Source organism: Urocitellus parryii, chromosome 5 (assembly GCF_045843805.1).
Source record: "Urocitellus parryii isolate mUroPar1 chromosome 5, mUroPar1.hap1, whole genome shotgun sequence".
Taxonomy (NCBI): domain Eukaryota; kingdom Metazoa; phylum Chordata; class Mammalia; order Rodentia; family Sciuridae; genus Urocitellus; species Urocitellus parryii.
This window is the reverse complement of record NC_135535.1, coordinates 125,612,147-125,628,793: the sequence shown is the minus strand read 5'-3', so window position 1 is coordinate 125,628,793 and position 16,647 is coordinate 125,612,147. Positions and strand designations below refer to the sequence as shown.

Here is a 16,647-nt window from a genome sequence, read left to right as displayed (position 1 = left end):
AGGGCTCACACAGTCCCATCTGGGACTAGTCATGACAGCCTTGTTCACCTGGCCAGCAGGGGTCTGGTGCTTGGTACCTAGAGTGCTGATCACCCTTGTGGGATGGTGTCTGTACCTTAGGTAGGATGGCCCTGGGAGGCCTCAGAGGTGTGATATGTCCATAAGAACTTAACCAGGAGGAACAGCAGCCAGCTATGTGCAGGGGCTGGGGATAGCAGTTGGCGATTACAGTGGAAAAGGGGACAAATCAGGGACTCAGACTCTGGAGGTAGCAGAGGAGGGAAGAAGATTCTGACACATCTAAAGGAAAGCCAGAGGCCTTGCAGTTGGCTGGAGATGGCCCTGGAGATGGAAGGAGTTGGGCTGGCCCCAGGGAGAAGGTTGTTGCCACTGGCAGAGGTGGCAAGGGTGTAGCAGGTACTACAGAGGCAGGCAGTGCACAGGGGACCCGTGGATGTGAGGCTTTGCCTGGCAGGGATGGGCAGTCAGGGGAGGTCTGGGCTGATCTGCTGCTTTGGAGCCAGGTGTCTTCCATGCTGCAGGCTCCTTGCCACCTCCAGGCCATCGGCAGTGCTCCAGCTGTCTCAGATGGTGCTTTCCTGGGCCCCACCTGGTGGGCCTGACTGCTTGGGCCCCTTTCTGAGTGAGCTCCCCAGGAGAGGCAGGGTGAGGATTCTATCCCTGGCCCCCAGGACCGAGAAAGAGAGGGGAGCCAGAGCATCTAATGACCATGGCCCCCTGAATGTGCTTTCTAGGTTCTAGCTCTGGCCTGGGCACAGAGAGCAGTGAAACAGGACGATCCACAGCATGACACACCCCGAGCCCATGGGCAGGGAGGGGTGGTCAGGAAGTCTGCCTGGGGGAAGAATCAGACCCTCACGGGAAGGGAGAGCTGGCCTGCCTGTGGAAGCTGCCTGCACTGCCCACACTTTTGGTCCACTTGGGTGTGGCCTTCCAGGGGAGCTGTGGGAGAGTGACCACAGGAAAGTTGAGTCTGTCAGAAGACCAAATTGTTATGTCTCCCTGTACTTCCTTCCCTTAATCCACTGGAAACTCCCCTGGTTATATTTGGAAGCCCACCTCAAAATCACCTCTTCCAGGAAGCCCTCCCTGACTTTCCCCTTCAGAGTTCATTCCCTACCCCTGTGCCTACACGTCACCCAGCAGAGACCCTTAATGCCAAGAAGATCCTGCTGTGATGTGATATGAAGACTTGTCTGTCTGGCAGATGTGAAGGAACATGGGCTCTTCTGTTCAGTCTTATGTGGCATAGACTGGAAGGCTTCAGTGGATGCTTGTTGACTGCATAAGTGAGGGAAGGAAGGAACTAATAGGAGAGTTGTAAATAGCTTGTACAGAGTGGCTCGTCCTGTCTCCATGTTTTACATATGGGAAACTGAGGCTCAGAGGGGTTGTGATTTGCCTGAGGTCAGCCAGGAAGTCAGGGGTCAGACCTAATTCCCATTCCAGGCTGCTTCTGCTAGGCCAGGTTATGGGCTGCCTGGGTCCTTATGGGTTCCAGGACAAGGCAGGGAGGGCTCAGAGGCAGACAGGTTTCAGCACCCTCAGGGGGCTCCCAGTTGAACCTGGAGTCAGTTGGGGTCTGAGGACGACATCGGGTCTTGGGAAGGGGCAGGCAGCCAGGAACTCTGCAGGCCCTGAAGTCCTGGCCTGCCGGCCTACCCACTGTCCAGTGGAACAACCCGCCCCCACCGTCCCGTGCCTTCCTGGCTGGGCCCAGCCTCTAGCATTTCCCAAATGTCAGTGTGGCTGCCCTGTGAACCACCCCCTGTCCTGGGGCTGGTGAGTGTGAGTCAGAGAACTTCCGTGGCCAGAGCAAAATCTGTGGGAGCTAGGTCCCTGGTATGAGGTGTCTGCGAACCCTCTCAGCTTTGCTCTTTCAGTGACAGATGTTAGATGAGAAAGGTTCCTGAGACTCAAGTCACAGCAGCAATCCCTGAAGCAGCAGAATCTTTGCTCCTCCTCCCTCCTTACCTTCTCCATCACAACACACAACAGACATCCTGAGAAGAGGGATGAGCCCATTCCAGGAGAAGGCTGGAAACCAGTGCCTGGCCCAGGTGAGGTGTGGTGCAGGTTCACCTGTGTGGGGCCCAGGCTTCAGCATAGCTGACCTGGTTGGCAGAGCAGACCCTCTGGGCACAGCATGTCCTGGAATGATATCAGTGGGCCAGTGTCCCAGGGTGACGGCAGTGGGAGGTCCAAAGAGACACACAGACATAAGATGTACTTCCACAAAGATACACACTCAGAAACACATAGTCATACACATAGACATTCATATACACAGAGGTACATACTTACACACACAGACATAAGATGCATACACAGACAAGTAGATACATGCAGACACATAGGCACAAATACAGACACAGATACACAAACTCAGGTACGTAATCAGACACAGAGGCACACATGCATACCCAGACACATTCAGACACACAGTTATACTCACACACAAACCCACATTCTCTCTCTCATACACACACACACACACACACACACACACACACACACACACACACCCCTACATCTGTTCTATCCATTGTTGCTGGAGTGAACTTCCTAGTACCTGCTCCACATGCCCCTGTTTGGGGCACCTGAGAGGAGAGAGATAGGTCATTCCTTGATTTAAAAAATATATATGTTAGCTGATTGATTATTGAGCTCTTGTTAGTTTGAATAGATTTTTGGTTTGAGTTCCCAAAAAACAAAGGAAATTAATCATATTATAAGGAACATTCCACCTCTTCATATATAAGGTGTCTTTTATTTATTTTCTTATTGTGTTTTCCAAAAGATGCAAATTAACACTAAGTAACAGCAGTTGTCCTTGGTTTGATCTTCAGTGTAATGAGAAAGATTTGAAAGTTTTTCTGTGTCTGAAATAGGCCCTATAGTGCCCATAGATATTCTTCATCATGCACAGTATGCCCTACTCCCATATTAATTGCCAAGCATATACATCAAGAATGGATATTCAGTTTCACCAAGGGCTTTTCTGAATTTAGCAAAATCATCAAATGTCTTTCCTCCTTGGGCCTTTTAATGTGTTGACTTGCTTAGCTTTTCTGAGCTAAATCATCCTCTTGTTCATGGAAAAAAATCCCACTGGGGCAGTCTCTATTGTGCTTAAAAATGCTTCTGAGTTCATTTTACTGATATGTTGCTGTTTCTTAGGTTATTTTTCATATATATTCATTGGTAAGAATGTGTATGTATTTCCTATTAGGAGACATATTTGTCACATTTATAAATCATGTTAACTTCATAAAATGAATAGGAAAAATTTTCAGTGTGAATTGTGTAGTTGAAATAGTTTGAATATCATATAAAGTTATTTTACTCTTAAAGGCCTGAAAGAATTCATTTTTAGGAACTATCTCAGCCACAGCATGCTTTTCTGTTTCCCTGAGGTTTAGTTGGCTGTCAACTTAATTTGTACTGTGGTTATTTTTATTTTTTTTTTGGCCCGCAGGGGGTGGGGGGTGGTTGTTCTAAACATGTTTAGTCTATTTTGATTATTTATGTTTTCTCCCCTTTTCTTTTTTTCTTTCTCCAGGGATTGAACTCAGGGGCACATAACCACTGAGCCACATCCCCAGCCCTTTTTTTGTATTTTATTTAGAGACAGGGTCTCACTGAGTTGCTTAGAGCCTCACTAAGTTTCTGAGGCCGACTTTGAACTCAGATCCTCTTGCCCCAGTCTCCCTGGCCACAGAGCCTGCCTGGGCTATGTTGTTTAGATTTTCTAGGAATATCCCAGTTCAAAGAGCTTTCAGATAATTTAGATTAACTAATTGATTTTTTAAAGCTTGTTTCCCATATCCTCAATTTCCTATTTTCATGCCCAATGTATTTTTGCATTTCCTCCCTCTTTCCCTCCCTTCCTTTTGTTGATTAGAACTGCCAGGGATTTATCTTTTTGTGTTTTCAAAGAATCAGGCTCTTGAATTTAATAAGCAGTACTACTTTCTTTCTTTGATTAAATTCACTTGTTTACCTTTTAGAAATTCTTTACTCTAGTTTGCTGCAAGTCTGTTTTGTTTAGAAGCTCTCTTTTGATTTTTGAATCAAGTGCTTAGTCTTATAAGGTATTGAAGTCTATGAATTTTTCTTTTGAGTACAGCTTTGGCTGAATAATTCTTATCACTTGGTGTGGAGTTTCCTTTAAGGTTTATTTTTTCTTTTGTTTGTAATTGGAGTTTGCATTGATTCTTTAACCCAAATATTACTTAGAAAAGTTTTTCAATCAAGTAGGTGCATGTTTTGGCTCATTGTTTTACTTATTAATATGCAGCTGTGTTATGTTATGTTCCTATCATTCTGTCACCTGACATTTTGATTTGGGGACTTCCTCTCTCTCTTTCTTTTTTTGGTATAGGAAATTGAGGGCCTCATTCATACTATGAAGAGCATTTTACTCCTGAATTACAGTTCCTTTTAAAAATCATTATTTTATTTTGTAAAAGGGTCTTGCTAAGTTGCTGAGACTAAGTTGCTTGATCCTCCTGCCTAAGCTTTCTGAGTGGCTAGGATTATAGGAGTGTACCACCAGGCTGGGCAGGTTTAGGGACTGCATTTGGCTTCACTGGTGGTATGACATCTGACAATGTAGATAAAAAACTCTGAACAGTAGAATGAATGTGCATTTCTGTTCCTCTGGCTCTATATTTCATGGGTGGCTCCTCACATTTCTGAATGCTCATCCCAAGAACATGTACTACAAGATCTTCATTAGTTGGGCATCCATTCCTTGTTGGAAATTCTAGCAAGTTCTGGTTGTTGTTCTGCCAGTCTTTCTTGCCTACGAGGAGGTACCTATGGCATTTCCTGGGTACAGCTTTGTGTTCTCTGGAGTTTGCCTCTAATAGAGACATTTCTCCTATTCTCTACTCTCAGTCACTCAACATAGCATTTCTGACACCCGATTCTCCAGCAGACACCAGCTATCCCACAGGTTAATAACTTAGTACCCAAGACTGCTCCTTATTCTGATGCTAATAAAAAACCCCCAAGTTATGCTTCTAACTGACAGGATAAATCAGGGTCCCCATGACCTTTTCTTCTCTGCTTTGATTAGTTTGCTAGAGCAGCTCACAAAATTCAAGGAAACACGTGATTATAAAGGATACAGATGGATATCAGATGGAAGAGATGTACGGGACAAGGCATGAGGGAAGGGGTGTGGAGTGTCCACGACTTTGCTGGGCCTACCACTCTCCAGAATCTCCATCTGTTCAGCTGTCTAGAAGCTCTCGCAGTCCAGTCATTTTGGGGTTTTATGGAGCTGTCATTACATAGACATGATTAATTGCATTATTAGCCACTGATGATCAACTCAATCTGTAGCCCCTCTTCCTTCCTCCAAGGTTGGGGTTGGGGTGGGGTGGGACTGAAAGTTCTAACCTTCTAATCATGTGATTGGTTTCCCTGACAACCAGCCTCATCCCGAGGCTACCTCATTCACTAATCACCTTAGCATACAGAAAGATACATCACTTTGGAGATTCTCAGGGTTGGGGAACTGTGCATCAGAAACGATCCATATCTATAGATACCTAGATCTATATCTTATTATAAATCCTAGCATCACAGTCTCTCTGTGTCTGGTCAACACTGGCAGGAAGTCCCAGCCTGCAGGTAGAAAACCTGGGCTAGCTTCCTGGGTTCTGCACTATTTTCAGCCCACATGCCTCTACCTTATCTGGCAGGTGGATAGCAGTGCCCTCCTGGGAAAGAGTGGGATGCTCCAGCACTGGAAAGACAAAAATCCAACTGCTCAGCCTCAGGCCTCTCGGGCCCTGGCCAGATCCCCATTTTGCAGTGTGGAGGAACAGAGGTGATGAGACCGCTGGACCTCCCAGAGCTATTACCCACAGAGCATGTGGTAGGAAGTATCAGGAAGTGTCCTGTCCTGTTCCAGAGTCTGTAGCTAGTGGACAAGGCCATGGCTTTCCTAGCCCAGTAGGAGCTGGATGCCCCTCTGTGCCATACCCTGCCCTTTGACAAACACAAAGCTCCCTGCTTCTATAGCATTTAGAATCTCAGGAGGACTGCTGTGGGTGTCTGCCAGGAGGATGTCAATTCAAGCAAAGGAAATTGATTTTTATTTGTTTTTAAGCACAAAGGAAAAATCTTTTCTTGGTATAATTAGATGTCATTTAAAAATAAAAGAACTGTCCATTCTTTTTTCTATATCCCAGCACCCATATAGGAGCCGCTCACCCCTGGAAAGGCCTACTTCACCCATCCATCCCTCAGACAAGCCTCTCTGGGGCCCTTAGCTCTGACCCAGGCAGCTTATTGTCCCTCTGTCTTGTAGCCATGTTGATCCTTGTCTGGCTCTCAGCCTGACCCAAGACATGGGGTGTCTTTCTGTTGGAGCAGGTGGGAACCCTGGCCAGTGTGCTGGGCTTTGATTAGCAGCAGGACATCCTGTCCCAGAAGTCTTCAGTGGATGCCCTGTCTAGGAAGGGGCAACTCTAGTTGGGGTGAGCGTGTATACCTACCTTCCTTTCTCTGTGGCACCCTGAGAGGACTCCTAGTCATGACAAAACTGGATTCCAAGATGATCTTGGTTTGCTTGTGTCCAAGCCTGTACCCAGCTTGGCCTCTTGGAATCCTAGAGCTGTCCCCAAGTGTAGGAGGCTCTTAGTAATCCGAGTTGAGTCCCCAGGAGTCGGTCAAGAGGGAGTGAGGCCAGAGGTGGGAGCCTGAGGAGGCCCCAGCCCTGCCCTGGTCCTGGAGCAGCCAAGTGGGAGGCAAGGAGGCAAGCTTGCTAGAAAGGGCAGGGATTCTCTGAAATCCCACCTGCTCCATCCCTGGGCTTCTTGAATCTCCATCGTGGGGCAGTTATTGGTGGACAATGACCTTCTGTCTCCTGAGCAGCTACCAGAAGGAGCTGACTGGACAAAAAGGGGAAAAGGAGGAGGAAAAAAGAATGAGGAAAAAACCCAGGCTTGGCAGAATTTGTATTTAGGAGTGTGAAGAGGAGATGGCAAGATTCCTTCAGTCAATTCAAATAGTATTTGGTAATAGAAAAGAATTCAGAACAAAAGAATGAATCGTGTGTCTGTAACAAAGCTTTAATTATCAGCATTGCTCCCAAGCCTGGGCCTTTGTGGAGAAGGCGCCTGGTGAGGTACTGCGGCTGGCACTCTGGTTCCCATGGCAGCCGCCTCCTTGCTGGAGCATGGCCTGCAGCCCTGTGTCAGGCCTCAGGACTGCCTGGGCCAGCCCCAAAGGTGCACAGAGGTAAATACTGCCCTTCTTTGCAGCATTGGTGAATCTTACTTCTTGAAGCTTGAATTATGTGAAAAGCAATGTCTTTCCCCTTACCCTCTGTCCATCTGATGGCCACTGGACTAGGAGGATGGGACTTGGGTGCTGCAGGAGCTCCCTAGGCCCTATCCCAGGGATGGGACCAGGCTTGCTCTCCCAAGGACTTGCCTTCTGCAGAGGCCACAGGGGTTCAGAGGGACAAGGGGGTAAAAACTTAAGAGACCTGAGGGGGCTGGGGTTGTAGCTCAGTGGTAAAGTGCCCACCTCACAGGTGTGATGCACTGGGTTCAATCCTTAGCACCACATAAAAATAAAATAAAGATATTGTGTCCATCTACAACTAAAATAAAAATAAAAAGAGACCTGTTGGCAAAAGAGAGATATCACCCCATACCTTTCAGCCCACCCTAGACCAGAACCAGCTCTGAATCCCACAAGCCTGAGATAGGGCAGTGCAAACAGGTCGAGGAATCAAGCTGCATAGAAGTAGGAGGCAGATTCTCTCTTTGTTTCTTGGTCGACAGCGGGGGACCTGGGTAGGCTGTCCTGGGAATGGTGGGTATGAGAGGGGACCCAGAGGTGGGACCAGAGAGAGGGAAACACCCCCTCTTATTATCTGTGTTTAGGACAGCAGCTAGGCAACCCATAGATCAGGTGTCCATCAGAAATGTTCTGCAGTTCTGCTGCTATCAAAAACCACTAGGTGCTGAGCATGGTGGTGCCTGCCTGTAATCCCAGTAACTTGGGAGGCTGAGGCAGGAGGATCACAAGTTCAAGGCCAGCCTCAGCAACTTAGTGAGACCCTGTCTCAAAATAAAAAAATAAAAAGGGATGGGGATGTGGCTTAGTGGGTACGTGCCTCTGGGTTCAATCCTGGTACCAAAAAAAAAAAAAAAAAAAAAAAGGAAACCCACCAGGTACTAAGGCTATCCTGAGCTTCATTGGTTTTGGTTTGTGCTCACTGTCAGCTGGTGAGCAGGTGCTGGAGATGATGTCTTAAAGAAGAGGGTGCTGGGGCCCACAAATGGGTGGGATAGGCTAGCCTCCCAACTATCTCAGGGCCAACCTGTGCCTGCAGCTGGATTCTGCATTTCCATCAGATGGGGCCCAAGAAGACAGAACCAGGACTCTGTGGAAAGGAGATACATTTCAGTTCAAAGTTAGGGAGATTTGGGAGCTTAGGTCTGGGAAGAGTAGACAGGCCTGGGGGCCGTTTCCTGCGGTTCCTGAGGCAGGAGAGTCTGGGTTCAGATTGGACCATTGGGGGAGTGTCCTTCCAGCACTGGGGTGAAGAAACGTGATGGATGGCCTTAGGCTTGGGGTCCAGAAACCACCCCTTGAGAGTGATGGGTCATAACAGGTTTGGACTTCCAGGGTCCTGGCTCCACGTCCCTCTTGCACCCACTGTAGTGTCTATGAATGAGGCGGAATTAAGCTGAAGACTCTCCCACAAGGTGGTGCTCACGATGAGTACCGTGCAGGTGATGCCCAGAGAGGCTGGGTTACTGACAAGTCACCTGTGTTCTTCATTTAGGACTTGGGTGCAGGCTCCTGGCTCCAGATGAGCATGGAGACTGCAGCTCTGGGAAGGTGGGGCAGGGAGTAGGGGGAGGGGTGTGGATTAAGGCACGCTGAAATAGTGCAATTGTGATGACGGGGGTGTTAGAGAAGACAGAGCCAGAGGAGGACAGAAGAGGGGGATATGGGTTGGGCCCCAGGGGGAAGGGTGCTTTCTTTTTCAGCCTGCACCTCTGCTAGCTGGAATGTCACATTGCCCTTTATGAAGGTGGGATCTCAATGACTGTGGGCAAGTGTCCTGTCCATGGCCAGCTGCCTCCTTTCCCTGAATTTTCTGGTCTGTGAACCCAGTTAGGGAACAGGAGAGGATGGGGAAGGATAAGGGAGGTGATGGGCAAAGGGTTTCTGCCATCCGACCTGTCACCAGGAAACTCAGGCGAGGGAGAGAGCAAGTATGATGCCTCCTGCTGCCAGGAAGGGAGGCCGTCCTTAGAGCTGGCCTCCTGCACACTCTGTCCCCAGGGCCAGTGAACCTGACCTTTCACCCTTCCCTCTGGGATGCGTGAAGTGACTAGAACGGTCTCCCATCCAAGGAGTGGGTCAAAATCATCTGATTCTCTGGGTGCAGTGGCAAATGCCTGTAATCCCAGCTGCTGGGGAGGCTGAGGCAGGAGGATCACAAGTTTAAAACCAGCCTCCACCTCTTAGCAAGACCCTGTCTCAAAATATAAAAAAGATTGGGGATGTGGCTCAGTGGTTAAGCACCCCAGGGTCCGATTCTGCCCCTCTAATCATCTGAGGAAAATCCTCTGACTCATTAAAGATTACCTAGAGATTTGCATTTACATAGGAATTGTGTGCCCTCCCCACCTACTCCCTCATTCATTTAAGCAAGAATTTCATTTACGAATTTGGCCTGAATTGCAACTACCTGGCTTAGAAGCCCCCCCCACCCCCCCAGCTCCAGCCAATTCCCCTCCCTGAGATTGTTCACTGCCAAGGGGATCAGGAACCACCTGTCCCAAGGAGATTCTCCAGGGACTGGAAACTTACCCTCCATGTCTGGATCCACCCTAGACCAATGCAGGGCTGGGCGTAGTTAGGCAGGTGATGAGCAGGACCTGCCACTTTGCGGTGGCATGTGCTGGTGGTGGAGGCCACCTGTGGCCTGGTTCTAGTCAGGGTTAGGGGAAGTCCTGCACTGCTGGAGGCCATGACCTGGACACCTCCACAGATCCACATTTAGGATGTCATGGGCATAGATAACTGATAAAAACTTGTTTTGGAGTGAGTGAGCCAGCCAGGATGTGCTCTGGGAAGACTTCCTAGACAGCTACTGGGTGAAGGCTCATGCAGTCTTTCCTCTAATAGCTCTTCTTTATCCAGAATTCTCCTTCAAGTCTTGGCTCAAAGCTACAGCAAGGTAAGCCTCCTTGATGGGCCTTCCTTCATCCAGTCTTCTGACCACCTGCTTCTTCCTCTGACCTGAGCCTCCTCTAACCTTTATCTATGTGGTCATCCTGTGCCGGACTTACCTGTTCCAATGGTGATTTGTAGGGCCAGAGAGCAATGGATTCTCCTTCATTTGGATTTCTAGTGGCTAGGCTGGTCCTTGTTAACATTTCTGAATGAATGAGGAGTAAGGACTGTGTGAAGCCACCTCTGTGCAAACCATTTCAGGGAACTGGACAACACTAGAAGGGCAATTGGGTCCTTTTGGTAGTGTCCCAGTGAGGGAGCTGGCTCATGTGTCCCTTGGCCAGGTCCCAGTGGCCAACATGGACCTAAAAGAAGCCTCTGAGCATGCCGTCTTGGTTTTGTGACCCACGGGGGGGGGGGGGGGGGGACGGACACAGGGTTGGCACCCAGCTCCCTCCAGGAGCACTTTCTCCCCCCACCTCCTCCATAGCCAGCCGAGGGGAGACTGGCAGGATGTGTAATTTTCAGTTGCTAATTGTGATGCCCTGCAGATTGCTGAGCTAAAAATAGTCTTGGTTTTTTGTTGAGTAGGTTAAAAAATAGAAGCCCCCATGCTGCCTCAGAAAGAATCCCCCACTGCCAAGCCTGGCAGAGGCAGCGGCTGCCTCAGGCCCCTCATCCACCTCCTTGCAGAACCCTCATGCAAAATGGGCCCTAAGGGCCATTTTTGTTCCATTTTCCCAGGAAGCTGGGTTACTTTCCTTGGGGTCACAGATAAGCTTCTGGGAGCCTAGAAGTCCCTGGAATCATGCAGAATGTGGTGGGAATGTGCATTTGCCTCTGTATCCTGGCAAAGGTCTCAGCTGTCATCTCAAGCTCAGATGGGTCCTGTCCCTGCCAGAAACATTTAGGGGCAATGTTATGGAGTGCTCATGCAGTGCCCATGCAGTGCTCATGCAGTGCTCATGCAGTGCCCATGCAGTTGGAGTAACTGCCCAAACCCACAGGCTCTTGGGACCAAGAGCCTGGGTGACAGGGTCTCTGTCCAAGAAAACACAGGGCTTTGGGGCAGGCAAGCCTAGGCAGACCTGCACATGCTGCCTGCCTGAGCAGCCTGATGCAGATCTCATGAGCTGATATTCCTGTCAGAGAAATGGGAATCTCTGGGTTATAGGAGAATTGCATTTATGTGAGATGAGTTTTGTAAAGCCCAGTACATAGCTTGACTAACTCCTGATGATGGAAATTTAAAGTACAATGTTAGTTAAAAGCTGCTTGACATATATCAGAAAATTTCCAAAACGACAGATTTTAGAATCCAGAAGGGGCTTACAGAATTCTGAATGTGTGCTAGGAACAGGCCCCAGACAGCTCCCTCTTGAGAGTTGAACAGAGGAGGCCTGACCCTGTTCCTGTCCTGTATAAGAAACACCCTTCCTTAAGCTGTTGTTCCCATTCCCCACTGGATGAGGTTTAATGTGTTTGGGGCTGACCCATTACCTCCTAGATCTACCTTCCAGTATTTCTCCCTTAGTCCTTCTGGAACCGAGCAGGATGCCTCATGTAGACATCCCAGGGCTGGGTGTATTAGGAGGTGAATGCTTCTTTCCTTTCCCAGGATGTCCTAGGAAAGTGGGTTTGGTGTTAAAAGCAAGTAGGTAGCTGGGCCTTCAAATCCTGAAGGCCTGAGAGAACCCATGAGTGGGAAAGGCTGTGGTTTTCCCCATCTGACTTCTAAAGGATGAGACCCCTGTTCAGGGTGGCCACCTTTCTTGCCCTCCCCTTCACACCAACATCTAAGTCCCAGAGACTTAGGCATCAAGATGGAGGCTAACAGCAGAGAGATGGGGGCATGTCTCTTGAGAGTACTAGGGAGTCTCCTGGGAGGGGTGTAGGTGCACAGGACTCCCAGGACAGGTGTGAGGAGAGATGACCCTGTACATGGACAGTGCTGTGATTGGATACTCCTTTAAAGCCAACATCCTTTATATTTCTTACCCCAGGATATCTGAGTAAATTGTTTGCTACGACTTCAGCTATGGGAGTACCTTTTCTGAGACCACTGGGTGGTACAGGGCCTCCCCCACATCCTGGATCTTGTTGGGCTTTCACCCTCTGGGCATCCTTTGTACAGGAGGCAGGAAGAGCACATAAGACTAGGAAAGGATATAGCCATGAACCAGAACTGGACAAGTGCAAGACGCCAAACCCCGTTGGCTCTGCTGCAGGAAGTCCAGCAGCTCTGCTTAGACCCTCTGGGTCTGTCTCTGCTGCAGCTGCAACTCTTGAGACCAAGCACCTGGGTGACAGGGTCTCTGAGCCTGTCTCTGGGACAACTGGAGTTTGTGAGAGGAAGTAAGGACTGTATCCCAACTCACAAAAGGTGTCTACTCTCTTGGGCACGTGTCTGGCTCTTGGCCAGAAGCAAATATTCCTCTACTTCTGCTGCCTCTGGCATGGAACACATGAGAAAGCTTTGGAGCAGTGTGAGGCAGTAAAATCTCTGAAGTCCCTTGAAGAGGCTATAAAAGGGAACTCTGTACATACTTCTTTGCAAAATCTTCCCCAAATCCTCTTGTCTCTCTCTCCCAGAGTGACTTATGGCACTGGGCCACCCATGATCTCTCTTCTTACTGTCTCAACTTTTTCAGGTTCTGAAAGTCTCTCAAAACCCGGCTCCCTGACACTGTACTTGTGCATTATGTTCCTTAAAAGGTGCAAGGGCACACATGTGTGCATATATAAATTATAGTGGAGCTGTGAATACTCAGAAACTAAAGTTTGTGGTTGTATCCCATAAAAGGGGGTCTTTTCCCTGCATTGTTCTAAGGCAGAGCCCCAGAATGCACCTTGCAGATGGAGTAGAGCCCTGAGAGCAGTGTTCACTTTCTGTACTGTAGCACATCCTGCATGTGAGCATTTGTACTGGGCCCCTCATGCACCCTGTGCTTGCACTCCTCACAGCAACTGTGAGTTCAGGTGCCACCATCAGCCAGTGCTTATGCAGTTGGAGTAATTGCCCAAACCCACAGCTGGAGCGTGGGGGTCCTGATCCCTCACGCTCTGGGCTCCTGGAGCCATCAGCATGTGCATGTTCTGCACACTGGAGGGGCACAGAAGCAAGATGATGGCTGCTTCTCCAGAGCTACCTTCCCTAGAGATCAGAGCTGACATATGAACGAAGCTTATGTATGAACACTTCATTACGAAATATGGGATCCTACTCCCAGGGGAGCAGGAAGCAGGGAAGCAGAGCCAATAAATAGCCTGGATATGTTCCAACATTAGTCAGTCTCAGTGATGCTTTTGTCCATCTGGAGTGAAGAGGGGGCATTTTCTTATTGGTTCTCATGCTCCATAGATAAGTTTGTCCCCCTAGGTATGAACAGTTTCCAGGTGTTACCTAGGCCAGCCCTGACTTCTGGGTTGTGGACACACAGGTCAAAATGAGTCCATCTGTCCCATGCCTCAATGAGAACATGTAGTTGGGGCTGGAGGCTGATGGCCTTACAGCTCTCTCTAGGTCAGAAGGCATAAGTTAGAATCAGTGGTAGCTGACATTGGGCCTTTTGGGTGTCATTGAGGGCAGACACAGAGGTGGATGGCATATAACCACATCTGGTCCACTCCAAGGACACAGCCACATGGGTTGCCATCTTCTCACTCCACCCTTACACAGCCCTGCAGGGAGGTGGGATAAGAAACCCAATGACAGGTGAGGAAACTGAAGCTCAGAGCATCCCAGAAGCTTCCCCTTGGATTCAGAGACAGAGAACATGTGTCTTCACTCCACATTGCTGACTGTTTTCCACAGTGCTGGGTCCAGGACATGCAACCACAGGAAAGGACTCAAGCCTGTGTGGATCATGTGGTCACCATGAGGGCGCAGACAAGGGCAGTAAAGGAGCAAGAGGCAGGGGCTGGGGGCTGCAACTGTATGGGGACTCCCCAAGGCAGTGTTACCTGTTCTGGGCCAGTATGGGGGGCAGCAGGCTTGAGCCCCATAGAACCGTGGCTGCAAGACCTCACAAGCCATGTCATGCTCTGGGGAATAACAGCAGAGATCCTGGATGGGGCACCTCAGGTCAAGCCTGAAGGATTGGGGCCACCAAAGTGGTGGTATGGGATGGGGGTGGACAGGGAGGGGGAGGATCTGGGGAGAGGACAATGTGTAACTATAAGAAGCTCCTAGGCCCGGTTGCTTTGCCCACCTCCCCTCTGGCCAACCAGATGTTGTTACCCAGGCCAGCAGGGAGCAAAGGGCCTCTGGGGCTCAGCCTCTTCAGGCAGCTCTTCCTGTCCACACTCATCCCTGCAGGGCTACCTCTGGCTGTGCAGGGGAGTGGGTCTGGCCTACCCACCTGACTGCTGGCCCCTTTCAGGGACCAGCCATCAGCTCTCATACAGAGAGGCCCCCTTCTTCCATGTGCCCCAGAGAGCCAGGTAAACCCAGCTATGGAAACTGGTTGTCTACGCAGCTGGTGGGAGACCTCTCCCTCTCATCCTGTAGCCTTCATCCTGTCCTGTCCAACTGCCCCTTATGCCCACCTGGTGGGAGGGGGGCAGCTTTCAAGGTCTGTCCCCTGGGATAGAGTGAGTCACTTGTACGTGTGAGCACATTTTTTCTGAGTTGATTAGGTTTATAATTAGAAGGTGCTTGCCTTTCTGCCTGAACAGAGGAGGAGGTGCTAGGAGTTGAGAGGAACCATCTAGGGGTACTGTTTTGCCCCCCACTCCTTCTGCTGGTCTAGGCTGCTGCTTGGTCTAGGCCATCTCCATCTAACTTGAGCAGAGGTGAAGGTGGGTCCTATCGAAGGTGGCCCACACCAGCCAGCTCCATCCTCACCATCCCTTTGCTTGGTCCTTGTGTCTCACTGAGCTCTCTGCAGTGTCTGTAACCTGGCAATGGGTCTGGCTGTAGCCAGGTGCAGCAGAGGCAGGAGAAGGCCTGTCTGGGCTTCCTCCTCCCATTTGCACCTGGAAATTCTTGGAAAATGCCAGCACCTGAGTTGCCCGCTAGACCAGTTAAGACAGACCCACTGGGGTGGGAGCTGGGCAGAATGGCTTTGAAAAGCCTCTGGGATGTGCAACCACAGTTGAGGGCACCTGGTTTAGCTGGCAGAAGGCACTGGAGGCTGGAACTCTCAGCGGGATAGTTTGTGGCCTTTTATCCTTCCTGCATGCGAGTCACCTGTGTGCCTCAATTAGATGCAGATTTGACCAACAGGCCTTGCCTGGAATGATTTGTGCATTTTAACCATGACCAGGTGCCTACTGCTGTTTGGTTTTAGAGTGTCAGCACAGGGTTGGCTTCCTGAGTCCTGGCACCCTTGTGGCCTGTGAGGGGTGCTGAGCCATCTCACAGATGGGAATCAGATCCCAGGGAAGTGATAACCAGCTAGTGCAGTGTGCGACTTATACTGAGGGCTCATTTGATCCTCCCAGCAAACCTCTGCAGTAGTTGGTGCTCCCTCTACCCATTAAGATTCCCAGAGTTGAGGATCCTGGCAAAACTCACCTCTTTGCAGCTAGTTGCCCTGAATCCTGGTCCTCTGTGTCTCACTGTGATATGTGGAGTGTGACTTCGCCCTTGGTGCCTTGTCCTCATCTTTGGATGCTCTCAGTGTGGGTTGGTGTTATTGTGAGAAATAAATGAGATGATTCAACACCAGCACTCAGTGTCACTTATGGTACATATTATGTACTGAGAGCGTTAGCTAATGCTGTGTGTTTCCTCCCACGGGGCCTCCATGGGCTCTGCCAATCCCCCACTGAACCTGGCCTGCCTTGGGTATCCGTGCTGGTCCCTCATCCAGGACCCTGTCCTTGAAGGGGACCTGTTCCTACTAGGCTCATCTAACCCCTCCCTAGCAGCAGAATCACCATGAGCTGAGTCTCCAGGCTGACTCCCCTGGTCTCCCAGGCAAACCTCCCCAGCACTGGGGCAGGTCTCCCTTTGGCAAGGGCTGTTTGTTAGCAGCATGTTAGGGCATTCCCTTCTCCTATCATAGTACCTCCTACCTCTTCCATGGGAAAACAACATCTCATGACCTCAGGAATTGGGGTGAGGACTTACAGGTCAGTAGTCTAGGCTTAATCCAGGGAGGGACCTGGGGAGGACTTGGAAATTCTAGGATTTCCTTAGTGGAGTCTGTTTCCACTGGGCCCCTGATATAGCATCTGAGAAATGAAGGGTTCACTGATATCAGTGATCCTCAGACTTGAGCACACAAGTCCCGAGAGGGCTTATTAAAAAACGAATGTCAAGCTTATCTTTGAGTTTCTGATATGACAGGGGACAGGGCTGGGCATTGAGAATGTTCATCTCACATGCATGAGGTGCTGCTGCTGCTGCAACAAGCTAACTCTGAGACAGGCTCTCCTCCCCCTCCTGGAGGGGAGGCT

The 16,647-nt window shown here is 49.7% G+C and overlaps 1 protein-coding gene across 1 annotated transcript in view; it reads right to left on the bottom strand.

Moving 5' to 3' along the window:
- Nucleotides 1-6,874: 6,874 nt before the first annotated feature.
- The window catches only part of Csgalnact2 (chondroitin sulfate N-acetylgalactosaminyltransferase 2), a 78,314-nt gene continuing 68,541 nt past the window's right edge, over nucleotides 6,875-16,647 (bottom strand). The window contains exon 9 of the mRNA XM_077798305.1: nucleotides 6,875-6,929. The gene's annotated coding sequence lies outside the window, so the exon portion shown is untranslated. The remainder of the gene's footprint in view (nucleotides 6,930-16,647) is intronic.